The sequence below is a fragment of the Schistocerca piceifrons genome, chromosome 4 (assembly GCF_021461385.2).
Source record: "Schistocerca piceifrons isolate TAMUIC-IGC-003096 chromosome 4, iqSchPice1.1, whole genome shotgun sequence".
NCBI classification, from domain to species: domain Eukaryota; kingdom Metazoa; phylum Arthropoda; class Insecta; order Orthoptera; family Acrididae; genus Schistocerca; species Schistocerca piceifrons.
Genome location: NC_060141.1, coordinates 416,263,573 through 416,278,737, shown reverse-complemented (window position 1 = coordinate 416,278,737; position 15,165 = coordinate 416,263,573).

Genomic DNA, 15,165 nt, shown 5'->3' with positions numbered 1-15,165 from the left:
GTCAGAATTGCCTCTCTGTTCCCTTAACCTTTCGCAAAGCTAGACTGATTGTATCTAACACATCCTCATTTTTTTCCATTCTTCTATATATTATTCTTGTTAGAAACTTGGATGATTGAACTGTTAAGCTGATTGTGCGATAATTCTCGCACTTGTCAGCTCTTTTATCTATACCTTCTGCATTATTTGATTTTCAGTCTTCCAAAGCTCTCTTAAATTCTGATTCAAATAATGGAACTACTGTCTCCTTTAAATCGACTCCTGTTTCTCTTTCTATCACATCAGACAAACCTTCACACTCATAGAGGTCCTCGATGTACTCTTTCCACCTATCTGCTCTCTCCTCTACATTTAATAGTGGAATTCCCGTTCCACTCTTAATGTTAACACCTTTGCTTTTAATTTCACCGAAGGTTGCTTCGTCTTTCCTATATGCTGAGTCAGTTCTTCCGACAATCATTTCTTTTTTGATTTCTTCACATTTTTCACATGACCATTTCGTCGTAGCTTCCCTGCACTTCCTATTTACTTCATTTCTCAGCGACTTGTATTTCTGTATCCCTGAATTTCCCTCAACATTTTTGTACTTCTTTCATCGATCAACTAAAGTATTTCTTCTGTCAGCCATGGTTCCTTCGCAATTACCTGTTTTGTACCTATTTTTTCTGTCCAACGTCTGAGCTCGACTTTTTTCGAGATGCCCATTACTCGTCAACTGTACTGCCTACCGAGCTCTTCCTTATTGCTGTATTGAGATACGCTTAGAGAACTTCAAGCGTATCTTATCATTTCTTAGTACTTCTGTATCCCACTTCTTTGCATATTAATTCTTCTTGACTAATCCCTTAAACTTCAGCCTACTCTTTATCACTACTACACTGTGATTCGATTCTATTTCTGCTCCTGGGTATGCCTTACAATCCAGTATCTGATTTCGGAATCTCTATCTTACCATGATGTGACCTATCACCCGGTCTTTCCCAAGTATACCACCTCCTATTATGATTATTGAACAGAGTATTCGCTCTTATTAGTTGAAATTTATTAAAGAACTCAATTAGACTTTCTCCTCCCTCGTTCCTTGTCCCATGCCCGTACCTTTTCTTCTACTCCTTCCCCTACAACAGCATTCCAGTCCCCCATCGCTCTTTACGTACTGCATTACCCTATCAGTATTCTCATACGCTTTCTCTGTCTCTTCAGCTTGCGACGTCGGTATGTATACCTCAACTATTGTTTTCGATATTGGTTTGCCGTCGATCCTGTTGAGAACAAGTCTATCACTGAACAGTTCACAGTAACACAAAATAATGAATATCATTTGCTATTACCCTATATCATCTGACCAGAAATCCTAGGCGTCTTTCCATTTCACTTCACTGCCCGCTACTATATCTAGATTGAGCCTTTGCATTTCCTTTTTCAGATTTTCTAGCTTCCCTATCACATTCAAGTTTCTGACATCCCACGCGCCGAGTCGTAGAACGTTTCATTTCGTTGGTTGCTCAATCTTTTTCTCATTGTCACTTCCCCCTTGGCAGTCCTCTCTCAGAGATCCGAATACGGGATTATTCCGGAATCTTTTGCCAATGTAGAAACCATCTTGACACTTTCTCAATTAGAGACACATATGCTATAGATAACGTTATGTCTCTTTAATGCAGTGGTTTCCATTGCCTTCTGCATCCTCATGCCGTTGACTGTTACCGATTCTACCGCTTTTAGGGGCAATTTCCCACCCCAAGGACCAGAGTGCGCCCTGAAGCTCTGTCCGCTCCTCCGCCCAGTTTGACAAGGCCGTTGGCAGAATGGGCGTAATTTCTTCTGCTGCCAGTCTTGGGCAGTCAATGCTGATTATTAATAAAATTTTAACAGGTGGTGTGTTTCCAAACCGGAACCGAGGACGTTTTGTTTACTAATCAAATATGGTTTCCTGTGCATATTCCTGTTCGTTAGATTTATTACTACACGTTAAACGTATGTTATTTCGTGTTAAGGTTTTCCAGAACAATTAGACTGGTCAAAGCTACTCTTTGGCACTTCTCACTGTTTTTACCTTCATACCTATACCCGCCAGAAACATTTATTGTCTGTCGTTCATTGGATCTAGTACCGTGTCAGATATGTTCATAATAGCACTTTTGAAAAAACTGACGAGAATGCTGTATTGCCGTATAACCTAGTCCACATGAATTTGACGAAGGAGTTCAATCAAAAATTCTTCCTAAACGCACTTACAGATTGTGCACAAAAATTGCACAATAAACGTGTGGGGAACTTTCCGGGCTCAAATCCACAGTGGCGGCCGATATGTTTACCCTCAACTGCTGGGTGAGATAAATGAGGACTCCTGTTATGATTTCACAAGAGTGATTTGGTCCGTTCTACATGTTCCAGACAGAAATATGCACCCATATAAATGGATAAATGGTGGAGTGGGGTGCGGCTAGCAGTTCTCTCCATTCATAAATAACGGAATTTGTCGTTCATTTTCACAAACGAAGTATTTCCTAAGGTGCAACCGCAACGGAGGGGTATCTGTTGAGAGGCCAGACAAATGTGTGGTTCCTGAAGAGGGGCTGCAGCCTTTTCAGTAGTTGCAGGGGCAACAGTCTGGATGATTGACTGATCTGGCCTTGTAACACTAACCAAAATGGCCTTGCTGTTCTGGCACTGCGAACGGCTGAAAGCAAGGCGAAACTACAGCCGTAATTTTTCCCTAGGGCATACAGCTTTACTGTATGATTAAATGATGATGGTGTCCTCTTGGGTAAAATATTCCGGAGGTGAAATAGTCCCCCATTCGGATCTCTGGATGGGGACTACTCAAAAGGACGTTGTTATCAGGAAAAAGAAAACTACGGATCGGAGCGTGGAATGTCAGATCCCTTAATCGGGCAGGTAGATTAGAAAATTTAAAAAAGGAAATGGATAGGTTAAAGTTAGATATAGTGGGAATTAGTGAAGTTCGGTGGCAGGAGGAACAAGACTTTTGGTCAGGTGAATACAGGGTTATCAATACAAAATCAAATAGGGGTGATGCGGGAGTAGGTTTAATAATGAATAAAAAAATAGGAGTACGGGTAAGCTACTACAAACAGCATAGAGAACGCACTATTGTGGCCAAGATAGACATGAAGTCCACGCCTAATACAGTAGTGCAAGTTTATATGCAAACTATTTCTGCAGATGACGAAGAAATTGATGAAATGTATGACGAGATAAAAGAAATTAATCAGGTAGTGAAGGGAGACGAAAATTTCATAGTCATGGGTGACTGTAATTCAATAGTAGGAAAAGGGAGAGAAGGAAACATAGTAGGTGAATATGGATTGGGGCTAAGAAATGAAAGAGGAAGCCGCCTGATAGAATTGTGCGCAGAGCATAAATTAATCATAGCTAACTAGGGTTTAAGAATCATGAAAGAAGGTTGTATACATGGAAGAACCCTGGAGATACTAAAGGGTATCAGATAGATTATATAATGGTAAGACAGAGATTTAGGAACCAGGTTTTAAATTGTAAGACATTTACAGGGGCAGATGTGGACTCTGACCACAATCTATTGGTTATGAACTGTAGATTAAAACTGAAGAAACCGCAAAACGGTGGGAATTTAAGGAGATGGGACATGGATAAACTGAAAGAACCAGAGGTTGTACAGAGTTTCAGGGAGAGCATAAGGGAACAATTGACAGGAATGGGGGAAAGAAATACAGTAGAAGAAGAATGGGTAGCTTTGAGGGATGAAATAGTGAAGGCAGCAGAGGATCAAATAGGTAAAACGACGAGGGTTAGTATAAACCCTTGGGTAACAGAAGAAATATTGAATTTAATTGATGAAAGGAGAAAATATAAAAACGCAGTAAATGAAGCAGGCAAAAAGGAATACAAACGTCTCAAACATGAGATCGACTGGAAGTGCAAAATGGCTAAGCAGGGATGGCTAGAGGACAAATGTAAGGATGTAGAGGCTTATCTCACTAGGGGTAAGATAGATACTGCCTACAGGAAAATTAAAGAGACCTTTGGAGAAAAGAGAACCACTTGTATGAATATCAAGAGCTCAGATGGAATCCCAGTTCGAAGCAAAGAAGGGAAACAAGAAAGGTGGAAGGAGTATATAGAGGGTCTATACAAGGACCATGTACTTGAGGACAATGTTATGGAAATGGAAGACGATGTAGATGAAGATGAAATGGGAGATACGATACTGTGTGAAGAGTTTGACAGAGCACTGAAAGACCTGAGTCGAAACGAGGCCCCCGGAGTAGACAACAATCCATTAGAACTACTGATGGCCTTGGGAGAGCCAGCCCTGACAAAACTCTACCATCTGGTGAGCAAGATGTACGAGACAGGCGAAATACCCTTAGACTTCAAGCAGAATATAATAATTCCAATCCCAAAGAAAGCAGGTGTTGACAGATGTGAAAATTACCGAACTATCAGTTTAATAAGCCACGGCTGCAAAATACTAACGCGAATTCTTTACAGGCGAATGGAAAAACTGGTAGAAGCCGACCTCGAGGAAGATCAGTTTGGATTCCGTAGAAATATTGGAACACGTGAGGCAATACTGACCTTGCGACTTATCTTAGAAGAAAGATTAAGGAAAGGCAAACCTACATTTCTAGCATTTGTAGACTTAGAGAAAGCTTTTGACAATGTTGATTGGCATACTCTCTTTCAAATTCTGAAGGTGGCACGGGTAAAGTACAGGAAGCGAAATGCTATTTACAATTTGTACAGAAAGCAGACGGCAGTTATAAGAGTCGAGGGACATGAAAGGGAAGCAGTGGTTGGGAAGGGAGTGAGAAAGGGTTGTAGCCTATCGCCGATGTTATTCAATCTGTATATTGAGCAAGCAATAAATGAAAGAAAAGAAAAGTTCGGAATAGGTATTAAAGTCCATGGAGAAGAAATAAAAACTTTGAGGTTCGCCGATGACATTGAAAATGAGACACTTAAAGTAGTAAAGGAGTTTTGCTATTTGGGGAGCAAAATAACTGATGATGGTCGAAGTAGAGAGGATATAAAATGTAGACTGGCAATGGCAAGGAAAGCGTTTCTGAAGAAGAGAAATTTGTTAACGTCGAGTATAGATTTAAATGTCAGGAAGTCGTTCCTGAAAGTATTTGTATGGAATGTAGCCATGTATGAAAGTGAAACATGGACAATAAATAGTTTGGACAAGAAGAGAATAGAAGCTTTCGAAATGTGGTGCTACAGAAGAATGCTGAAGATTAGATGGGTAGATCACATAACTAATAAGGTGGTACTGAATAGAATTGGGGAGAAGAGGAGCTTGTGGTATAACTTGACTAGAAGAAGGGATCGGTTGGTAGGACATGTTCTGAGACATCGAGGGATCACCAATTTAGTACTGGATGGCAGCGTGGAGGGTAAAAATCGTAGAGGGAGACCAAGAGATGAATACACTAAGCAGATTCAGAAGGATGTAGGCTGCAGTAGGTACTGGGAGATGAAGAAGCTTGCACAGGATAGAGTAGCATGGAGAGCTGCATCAAACCAGTCTCAGGACTGAAGATCAAAACAACAAAATATCTTGTTAACTGTTAAGTGTTCTGGCTTCAAAGAAATTCCTGAGCGTTGAGGGGAAATGCTTTCTGCAAACTGAAACATACTTACCTTGTGAATAATAGCAAAATAAATGTTAGGTGACCACCCCTTCCCAAATGTATATGCCTACCTCATATTGATGGCGACTGACCAAACACATTTTCACACGGCTAAACTATCATGAAAATCATGTACAACTGTATGTCATGGACTATATACTATATCTATGGTTAGAACCGTTAAAAAACGATGGTGTAATGGTGTCAGAATCTTTGTTGACAGCATAATGTTTCATGAGAAGCACATCAGCTTTTTTTTCAAATGTCACATATCTCCCTAATAGAAAACCAACAGTATCACAGAATTTCCAATACACTATCTATTGAATCATTTACACTGGTACAATCACTTCAGACCTCCCCGCACAATTCTGAATTGCTGCAAGAACAGAGGTGTGTTCGGGATTTCATCACAGCGTTGCTCTCTTTTTTTACTCCCAGACACTGTCTGACCGTGAACCGATGATGATACTGTATTCCTTGCACAGCAAAGTATGTCGACATGGGTAGTACACACAGGCATAGTGGTAATTGTTATTTAGAAACACACCTATTACTTACATGCTTAACCAAGTACTGTACATTGAGAGCCAGTTTTGAACAAGTTCAAGCCAGAACAAATCAATGTCAATTTTTCCTCCAGCAACAGCAGTCATCTTACTACCCCTTACATTTCGATCCGAATTGTAGCGTCCCAGTCTCTAGTTGACATGCAGAAGGGATTTGCGGTCACTCGCCTCCTAGATAGTCACTTCTTAGTGAGTGGATTGCACCCCCCTTAAAAATCCATGGAAATGAATTTGAGCCTGAGATATTCTCCTGCCTTAGCTCACCGACTTCTCAGTTCCTAGTGCTTGAGTTGCTTTCATGATGATTCCGTCAGATCAGCTCGAATCTGACATATGCAATCCACTTCAACTTGTTCAGATGCTTGCAGCTAGGTATCTGAAGGCAGTTAACGCTTGCAATGACAACGTACGACGTTTCTAGTCCTATTAATGTGCAATAGATTTAGGCACTTTCAGGTCAACAAATCTCCGCCAAAGGTCTTCCCGCCTGCTTGCAGACAACTCCATCACCTACGAACATCCCACGTCTAAATAAAATACACTGCAAGCATCAGTGCAGTGCATGGTGGAGGGTACATAACACCAGAATTTTGTATTACCCTTTATCCCAATCTCACATGCTGACTGAGAAAAAAATGGTGTATATAAATCCGCACTTATTCCAACCCACCCGTATGTTTCCAGGAGAAATAAATACATTGTCTATCCCAGAGTTTTTTTTTTTTTTTTGCATCACATACTTGCATGATGTATGCTAACCTATACGATTCTAGCAGCATCAATATGATGCTTTTGCTTCACAGATCTCTCATGTAACACGAACAGATGTGGGCTCACAGTACTGGTAGACAGCAATTATGCAGTGTTGAGCTGTCGTATCAATGTTACTCTTCACCAGTACGTATGATTTAAGCGCAAATTGGTCTATTCATGTTAACGTCGGGATAGCAGCTGACAATGGCCTCAACATTATAGAACAGATTGAGAATGTATAGTGAGGTACAAAAGTGAGGCTCATTCAAATAGAGTGGGGGAAGCTGTGTGGGAAACTGACATATATATCGAGGGCATATCACGGCAATGTTATTGCAGCAATTACTCATAGTGCTTAAAATTAACAATTCAAGAGGCATCACAGAACGTATTTCTAAAGCAACAAAGTACCATGAACACACATGGACTGTAGGAAATGGTAATCACTGCAGTGAAGTGAGGGTAGGTTTGTGACATTGCTTTGCTTAAGATAGTGAGAGCATTGAGATGGAGATGTGCTGGTCATGAATGCGGTAACTCAATCATTCCTAAGATCAACGAAAGTTCATTGTTAATGGTATACCTGCTCCAGCAGGTGTTGCATGCAATAAATGTGGAATTCAGTGCATTCATGAAAAGTTAGTAGCGAAATACTGCTGAATGGTTTCGAAACGTCAGTCAGTGCTATTTTAGTACAGTGATGCCATGTGTGTGGTATTCCTTCCAACCATTACCAATCTTACATTAAAAATAGAGAATTCCATGCCAGATACGTGCATATAGACTCGATCCTCATTTCGAAACGTGATCTGCTTACAAGAAAAATACAGCCCATCCAGCGACGCAATTTAATCAGATGCCTGTAACATAGTTATCAAACATCTGTCATAGCTATTTAAATAAAGTGATGCTGTGTGTGGCACTCAGACCCACCATTAAAACTTGTGTCATTACAACTATGGTCTTCCATGCCACGTTAAACACTACCCACCACCACCACCTCTTCCATGCCATATACATGCATATATAAGGGTCACTCCAAAAGAATACAGTTTTCTTTTTGCATGTGTGAAAGTTTTACAGTGTGTAGATACATCCTTCCCGATTGTTTTCAAACTTAGTTCAATCAGTCCCCGTGAGTGGCGCCGTTACAGCATGTCTCCAAGATGGCTGCTACACTTGACGTTCGTCAGAACCAACGTGCTGTCATAGAATTCCTGTGCTGTGAAAACATCCACAAGAGGTTGAAAAAGGTTATGGAGATGCTGCTGTTGATCGCAGTACAGTTAGTCGGTAAATGGAAATGTCGTGTGGCTAGGGCCTCCCGTCGGGTAGACCGTTCGCCTGGTGCAGGTCTTTCGATTTGACGCCACTTCGGCGACCTGCGCGTCGATGGGGATGAAATGATGATGATTTGGACAACACAACACCCAGTCCCTGAGCGAAGAAAATCTCCGACCCAGCCGGGAATCGAACCCGGGCCCTTAGGATTGACAGTCTGTCACGCTGACCACTCAGCTAGTCGGTGGGCAGGCAGGCTACGTGATGAAAGCGGGCACGGCAATATTGAGGATTGTCCTCGCAGCGGCAGGCCTCGTACTGCACACACTCCAGACAATGTGCAGAGAGTTAACGAATTGGTGACTGCTGACAGACGCATCACAGTGAACGAATTGTCACCCTACGTTGGGATGGGGGAAGAAAGTGTATGCAGAATACTGAAAGTGTTGGCGTTAAAAAATGTTTATGCCAGGTGGGTTCCCAGGATGTTGACAGTGGCTCACAAAGAAACAAGAAAAACGGTATGCAACCAACTTTTCGAACAGTACGAGAATGGTGGAGATGAATTTCTTGGAAGAATTGTGACAGGTGATGAAACATGGCTCCATCATTTTTCACCAGAGACGAAGAGGCAATCAATGGAGTGGCATCATGCAAATTCACCCAAGAAAAAAATTCAAAACCACACCTTCTGCTGGAAAAGTTATGGCTACGGTGTTTTTCGATTCCGAAGGACTCTTGCTTGTGGACATCATGCCATGTGGAACCACCATAAATTCTGATGCATATGTGACGACACTAAAGAAGCTTCAAGCTCGACTGGATCGTGCTCGGCCACATCGGTAAAAGTAGGATGTTTTGCTGTTGCGCGACAATGCACGGCCACATGTCAGTCAAAAAACCAAGGAAGCGATCACAAAACTCGGATGGTCAACACTGAAACACCCGTCTTACAGTCCTGACCTGGCTCCATGTGAGTATCATCTCTTTGGGAAACTGAAAGACTCTCTTCGTGGAACAAGGTTTGAAGATGATGGCTCCCTTTTGCACGCTGCCAAACAGTGGTTCCAACAGGTTGGTCCAGAATTTTATCGTGCGGGTATACAGACGTTGGTTCCAAGATGGCGTAAGGCAGTTGAGAGGGATGGAAATTATGTGGAGAAATGAAAATATTGTTCCTAAAGGATGTATCTACACACTGTAAAACTTTCAAATATGTAGAATAAAAGATGGACTGAAAAAATAGTGCGCATTTCTTTTGTTATTTTCGAGTGACCCTTGTAAATCCCCTTCTTATTTCGAAATGTACCTCGCTTAGGAATTAAAAAAAAACGGGATCCCATAGGTGCAATGGAATGAGATATGTATGACTTAATCTCCAAACGTCTGTCATGGTTATTTAAGTGCAATGTATGGCACTCCCTCCAATCATTAACAAATGTTCCATTAAAATTAGACTCTTCCGTGTCATATACATGCGTATGGACTCCTTTCTAATTTCGAAATGTAATTTGCCTACGAAGAAAATGAAGCACAATAATCCTATGCTGTATTGGCATCAGTTGTATCTAAGATAGATCCCAAACAACTGTCAGGGATATTTAAGTACAGTGCCGATATGTAACGTACTCTCTTCCATGATTAATAAATGTTTCCTTAAAACTAGTCTTCCACACCTCATGCACTCCAAAATGAGTTTTGATATGTACTTCAGTATTTCTAGCATTCAGACAGTATCAAACTCGACCAATCAAGTTCCATAGTTTTAAATCAGAAATTAAAAACCAAGTTCTTTTTAGTGGAGGGATATTCCTATCACATTCGAACAGAAGTGGGAAGAATCTGCGACAGTCACTACAAGAAGTGTAGACTTCTGATGAGGCTGTGACTAGATGTCTGAAATTCTAAGAAAATATGCGTAAGCTATGGGAAAACGAAGTGTAAGAACTGATGGCTACTGCAATATCCCTGACAGCTGCTCCATCAGAATAGCAGTTTTAACGACAGCAATTTCCAGCCCATATGGTTTGATCGTGTTTCATTAGATGATTTTCTGGCACCAAATTTTACATGACGTGGAATTTAACAGTTCAGCTGTTACTAGGGTAGACAGAGTTAACATCTTTTCTAGCGTGCTATCCACATGAGGAATTCCAATCTCTTAGACGAAGCATGCTATATCTGACTTACATCCACCCCTATATCATTATCGCTGAAATGTCTAAGAGTTATATTTTCTGGGACAGCTCCTCACGGTTTCTTTCAACATATGACCATTATCAAGGGACTTTCTATCGCATTCCTACAGAAGTGCGAAGAGTTTGTGACACAGTCACTGCCACGAGGGCAAATTTCCGATGAGGTGGTGAATAGACATTTGAAATTCTAAGAAAATAGGCATTAGCTGTAGGAAAAAGAATTGTACAGAGTGGCAGCTATTGCAGTATTCCAAAAATTTGCTCCATCAGAAAAGTAATTTTAATGTCAGCCATTTACAACTAAAATAATGTAAACGTCGTGTGACTAGGGCCTCCCGTCGGGTAGACAGTTCGCCGGGTGCAAGTATTTCGAGTTGACGCCACTTCGGTGACTTGCGCGTCGATGGGGATGAAATGATGATGATTAGGACAACACAACACCCAGTCAGTCCCTGAGCGGAGAAAATCTCCGACCCAGCCGGGAATCAAACTCGGGGCCCTTAGGATGGACATTCTGTCGCGCTGACCACTCAGCTACCGTGGGCAGACATTTCCAACTTATATGGTTTGATCACAGGCGTTTAGATCTTTTTTGCTGCTGCTACCTAGCATCCCCACTTGCCATCACAGTGTCATCCCGATGTAGGGGACATGGTTTCTCAGCCCTGTGCGCACTGCGCACTCGTACAGTATTATGATCAGTTCACTATCGAACAGTGCGGGGGGGGGGGGGGGGGGGGCGTTAAAATGAGCAATGCTGTGATTAAGTCTTAAATCTCTGACTACTCCTGCAGTAGCTGCAAATTATGCATAAAGGTGTGAGGTTATTGCACCAGTGTAAATGATTCAGTGGATATGTATTGGAAATTGTGTGATACTGTTAGATTTGTATTAAGGGTGATGTATTTCTCACAAAAGATTATGCTGTCAACAAAGAATCTAACATCATTACACTGTCGTAGTATTTCTACTGTAATAACCATGCAAATAATGTGAAACGTCCCCTTAGAAAAATTTATGAATTACTGTGTTCGTAAACCCCTTACGTTATTTGATTTTCAAACAGCTGAGCAGAACTGAACGTACTCAGACATTTCTCTCTTTACTTATTCTGATCATCACTAAACTGACACACAATGAAAGATTTTGATAGAGAACAAACAATGTATTTACCTTAATAATGTTCAAAAGTCATCAAATATATACATCCGTTCATGATATCCAATATTACAAATTTACTCTTTCTGATGGACACACGACCAAATCGTCCGCTCTTAAAATTCCGCCATCTCTCTCCCCACATCCACCACTGCTGGCGGTTCATCTCCAACTGCACAAGGCTACGCGCTGTTCACATAGAACTGCCCAACACTACAATAGCAAATATTCCAACAATGCAAACCAGCCACAGACTACACTCAGAACAGTCAGTGATTTTCATACAGAGTGCTACGTGGCGTTACCAACATAAAAACCTAAACAGCCTACTTACAATGTGTAGTCTGTGACATACTGTTGTACATGATTTTCGTGATACTTTAGCCATGTGCAAACGTGTGTTTACTCAGTCGCTACGAATGCGAGGTAGGGAAGGGCATTTGGGAAGGGGCGGTTAGCAGACAGATATTTTTCTATTGTTTACAAGACAGGCATGTTTCAGTTTGCAGAAAGCATTTCCCCTCAGCGCTCAGAAATGTCTTTGAAGTCAGAACACTTAACAGTTTATAAGATATTTTAGTCATAAATTTTGTTTACGAAGAACTATTTGGTTCCGACTGGTATTACCTCTCTCTCTCTCTCTCTCTGCTGATGCTGCAGCTGCTGTGTAGGCTTTTAGATTTAGCTGCAGAATGCTCTGTAAATAATCATATAATTGGGGAATGGTGTTCAAAGTTATGACAATGGGGAGGTTAGAGAACTGTATCTTAGGAAGGACTTCGTCTGTCAGAATGAACGACAGAGTCTGTTATTTGTGAATGGAGAGAACTGCTAGCTGCATCCCAGACACTCACAGGTGTTGCAAAAGCATACTGATGTTCTGGACCGGCGACAGCTTCCGTCTACTTCTCCATCTATATGAGTGCATATTTCTGTTTCGATCGTGCAGAATGAACCACATCACTCTTGTGAAATCATAACAGGACTCCACATGCCACCTCACCCAGCACATTCGCTGGCCGCCGTTGCAGACTTCGGCCCAGCAGCCCCGCACAAGTCCATTCTGCAGTCTTTGTACACAATTCGGAAGCGCGTTTAGAATGATTTTTGAGTGAACTCCATCGTGAAATTCATGTGGACTAATTTATCAGCAGTGCAGCATTGCCGTCAGTTTTTTCAAAAAGTGATATTGTGAACATATCTCACACGGTACTAAATCCAATGAACGACAGACAATAAATGTTTCTGGCGGGTATAGGTATGAAGGTAAGAGCAGTGCGAAGCGTCAAAGAGTAGCTTTGACCAGTCTAATGCACTAACTAAACGGATGCAGAGAAATTGTACTGGAAAACCATAACACGAAATAGCACACGTTTAACGTGTAATACTAAATCTGACGAACAGGAATATGCAAAGAAGACCATATTTCGGAGCTACAAGTTTCTGGCAGGTATACGTATGAAAGAAGAACAGAGGTGTCAGCAGTGAGAAGCATCAAAGAGTAGTTTTGAACAGCCTAATGTTTTTCCTATTTGTGTTTGTTTTTAATTAGTCCAGGACCACTTTCAGACAGTTCTTCATCCATGACGAATAGTCGGGTATTTCGCTATTGTTCCAGGGGAAGCAGGGGGAGGGGGGGTGCGAGTCTTTCCCTAGAATTACGTTTAACAGCTTGCAGGAGGCATCTTTTCCTTAGGTCTTTGGTCCATCTGTGACTGATTTCTGCAGTCTGGCAGCAGAAGCCTCTTCTTCGACTGTGAGGTGGTGCGATGAGTGACGTCATACCTCTTTGTATAATAAACTTTATTGCGCTCAAGTTGTGCATATTAAGATACATTATTTAACACAGAAGTCTATGATTGATTTCACACGGTTTTTACACGTTAGTAAATGATATTGGTCAATGTTTTTCTTAGAGTTAGCATATGCATATCGAGTCCGGGTCGTGGTATGTCTTCGTCGGGCAGATTACGTGATGGTAGCCGCGAACCGCCATGGAATTTATGAAGTTCAAAAATGGTTCAAATGGCTCTGAGCACTATGGGACTTAACATCTGAGGTCATCAGTCCCATAGAACTTAGAACTACTTAAACCTAACTAACCTAAGGACATCACACACATCCATGCCCGAGGCAGGATTCGAACCTGCGACCGTAGCGGTCGCACGGTTCCAGACTGAAGCGCCTAGAACCGCACGGCCACACCGGCGGGCATTTATGAAGTGTCTCATCTCTTGGTTTGTGCCGGTCATGGGCTCTGAAGAGTAGAGCTCTGGCCATATCTCCCTCCTTTTCTTCTCCCTCTCTAGCCATAGTTTCTTCCAGTTGCCTGTGTAGGGCAATCTGAACTTCCATCTCAGGTCTTCTACTAGAAATGTTTCTCTCGCGCGTTCATACGCTAGTCTTGACTTGGTGTACTTGGTAATTCCGGAGGGCTGCCTTCAGGAATCTGGCTTTCACTTTTTCCATTCGTAGTAGGTCTCCATAGCTTAGCTTTTCCCATGTTATCTCTATTCCACATGTAGAATAGGAACGATTTTGGCTTCTAAGAGGGCCATGGCTACATCCAGGGATAGTTTGCTTAGTGACTTGATGTCGCGGATGGCTTTGGTTGCGGCTTCTGCTCGTTGTGTTGTGTGGATTCTTTATGAGTGTGCTGTTGTCTGAACTGTTACGCCCAGATATTTGAAGCTGTTTGTAGTTTGTAGAGCTTCTTGTCTGAGGTATATTTTGTCCTTCGAGGGTAGGCGTCCTCCTTTCCTGCAGACCATGTGTACAGTCTTTTCTGCGTTTATCTGCAATCCGTTGTCTTCAGTCCATGTTCCAAGAGCATTTATTCCTTCCTGTAGTTCATTTGCATGGTGTGATCCCACCACCATGTCGTCTGCGTATATATAGATCCTGAGGGACGGAGCCGAAGTTCTTATTGCGAGGACCACGGCATGTGTGGCTACGTTGAACACAAGGGGACTGAAGGAGTCTCCTTGTAACACTCCATTTGTCTGTGTAATTTCTTGCGAGGCTGTTACATTGTCTGATATTATGATAGTGTTTTTGCTCAGGATGTTGTGTGTCAAGACAGTTCCTTGTTTTGTTCCGCCATCTGTTCTAGTTTGGCGCATGTTATGGTCCTGTTGAGATTGTCAAACGCCTTTGTCAAATGGACGAATACTGTGTGTATTTTCCTTTATGGAGTCTTATTTTCTCCTCTATGTCGTCTATGACGCTTCTGACTGCGTGTTGGGTACTTCAGCCTTTCCTGAATCCAAATTGTTCCTCTGGGATCTTGTTGTCGATTTCTTCTGTTAGTCTTATCTTCATTAGGCTCGTCAGTATTTTCAGAAGGTTGTTCTCTAGTGCGATTCCCCGATACGAGTTTGGGTCACGTGGTTCTCCTTTCCCTTTGTACAGCATTCTGACTGTCGAGGTTCTCCATCTCTCCGGGATTCGTCCTGTGGGCAGACACAAGTTCATCATCTCCGTGATTGCTGGAATTAAAACTTCCGAGGCTGCCTTGATGTGTTAGTTGAATATCCCGTCTGGCCCTGTTGCCTTCTTGTTCTT